Source organism: Poecilia reticulata, linkage group LG16 (genome assembly GCF_000633615.1).
Source record: "Poecilia reticulata strain Guanapo linkage group LG16, Guppy_female_1.0+MT, whole genome shotgun sequence".
NCBI classification, from domain to species: domain Eukaryota; kingdom Metazoa; phylum Chordata; class Actinopteri; order Cyprinodontiformes; family Poeciliidae; genus Poecilia; species Poecilia reticulata.
In genome coordinates, this window is record NC_024346.1 from 18,146,007 (window position 1) to 18,148,252 (window position 2,246).

General features: G+C 39.5%; 1 long non-coding RNA gene across 1 annotated transcript in view; it reads right to left on the reverse strand.

Moving 5' to 3' along the window:
- The window catches only part of LOC103478557 (uncharacterized), a 7,895-nt gene extending 7,313 nt beyond the window's left edge, over positions 1-582 (reverse strand). The window contains exon 1 of the long non-coding RNA XR_535818.1: positions 395-582. This is a non-coding gene — a long non-coding RNA (uncharacterized LOC103478557). The remainder of the gene's footprint in view (positions 1-394) is intronic.
- Positions 583-2,246: the final 1,664 nt, after the last annotated feature.

Here is a 2,246-nt window from a genome sequence, read left to right on the forward strand (position 1 = left end):
CCCCCCCAACAGTGAGAGCATGTATTGCCATATTTATATAAACATCCATCTATGACAGCTCTTCTGTAATGTGCGTCAGGCTCAATCCATCATTCGTTTTTTTTTGTTTTTTTTTTCCTCAATGGTTGGATGATAAATCTTTGCCCCGTTTCTCGGGTACTCTCCCCCTTTTAGGGCCTCCTTCTTCTTCCAGACACGGTCTCACACACACCCTATGAAGTAGCTGCTCTAGACTTTGACTGAAGCAGGACCTTTTCGTGTTGGATTCTTTTCAAAACATCCTGTCCTTCATTTGTGCGTGTTGCGTTACAGCCAAACATACAAGCAAGTCCCCACACAGCCCATGACTAGCGGCAGGCTCTCCCCCTCATTTATTTATTTTTTTTCATCTTACCTTTTCATAGTCTGAGCAAAGGCAGCCAGTCAGATCCCGGTTGTTTCCTGGAGATATTCCCCTTTTTATAATCCACCTCAATCTCAAATTTGAGATTATTATTGAAAGTGGTTCTTTAAAGTTTAGAGAAAGAGGGCCGCGGTGTGGAAACCGAGCAGCTCGGAGCTCTCTCTGCAGAGCTATGCGCTGCCCGGCGAGCCTCTGCACACTCTGAACATCTGCTCATTTCACGTGACTTTTTTTAAAAATACTAACATCTGTTCTAAATAGGTTTCATTCTGAGCCTCTGCATCGTGTCAGTTGCCAACTCCTCTCTTCTGAGAGAAGGGGAAGGAACAGATTTTTTTTTTTGTTTTTTTTTTTTAAACATTGCACGAGGGGCTGCAATTGAAACGCTTTCAAAAACAATGAACTTTTATACAACCAAAACAGCTCAGAATGTGCTTCATTTGCCGGAGATGAATTCCCAGCCACTCTCTCAGTCCTGACCCGTGTGCTTTGCTCTGTGTTTGTGCCTTTACGTACAGACGTTCTAGCCGCGCACCTTCGCGGCCTTCTTGGGTTTCATAGACATCTGGGAATTCCATACATGCCTCGCGAGCCAATTACACACCTACAACCGCGCGCGCACTTTGATTTGGACCGCGAGGAACATTTTCCCAGATCAGCGGAGATCAATCACTACGCGATAACAGTGGGCTCTGAAAGATTTATTTACTGACAATAATCGGGAGTGCCATGTTTGTCAGGGGTGTTTGCGCATGCGGATCGCCAGGTTCACGCACAAAAAAAAAAAATAAATAAATAAATAAATACTTGGTGCTGCTTAAAACTTACACGCAGGATAAAATAAAGCTCCTGAACGTTCAGCAAGAGGCTGAAGGAGTCACTAACAAGCTGACATGACCTCAGTATAACTTACTTATAAAAGAGAGCTGCAGGCACAGACTTTAATCCAACTGTAAACACAGCGAGGAAAAGAGAGACTGGGAACGCTTTTAGATATTTAATTAAAATGTAATTCTGTAAAAGCAGGGATTTTTTTTTTTAGCTGCAGTCTGCCAATACTTTAATAAAACGCCTCCTAAATTTAATCTTTTTTTTTAAGAAGAAGAAAAAGCTACGAGGAACCTATCAATTTTTTTTTACTTATTTTCAAATCCTGCGCCATTAATAGATAGGTTTCTTTCTAACTATTTTGCACTGGAAAGCAACCAAGTGCAAACCCAGGGATGTTTACCATACAGCTCATGTTGTGTCATTCATTTTTATCCAAGTACGCAATTATTAGCACATTTCACATCAGGCATGCATGGAATCTTCTTAATTTACATACCGTTTTTCAGAGAATTATCATACAAATTAACATGATAAAACTTGTAAGGGGGGAAAAAAAGTCAAAGTGATATTTCCCATCGTCTTTTTCTTTATTGCAAAAACATATACAAACATTTACAGTAAACAAGGTAATATAAAAAATGGAATGAGTTTATTTATTTATTTATTTTTTCATTTCTTTTTCCATTCCAGACACAGGATTTATTTCTCAAGGCAACAGGTTTCACCAATAAATAAATAATTGCATTCTGAAAGTTCTCCTTCTCTCTCTCTTTCTTTCTCTCTCTTTCTTTTTTTTTGTTTTCTTTTTTTTTTTTTTTGCACAGGTTAATTCCACAAAGTCAGCCGTGAGTCATGTAATTTGATCTCCACAGAAATAAGTCCAAACGTATGCATTCAACAAGGTGAAGAAAGAAATAAAAACGACATATATTTGTAACATTCGCCAACAACATGAAAGCTCATTCAAATGGGGCCCCAGCAATGGGGGCCTCTTGCTCTCTCCACACACACA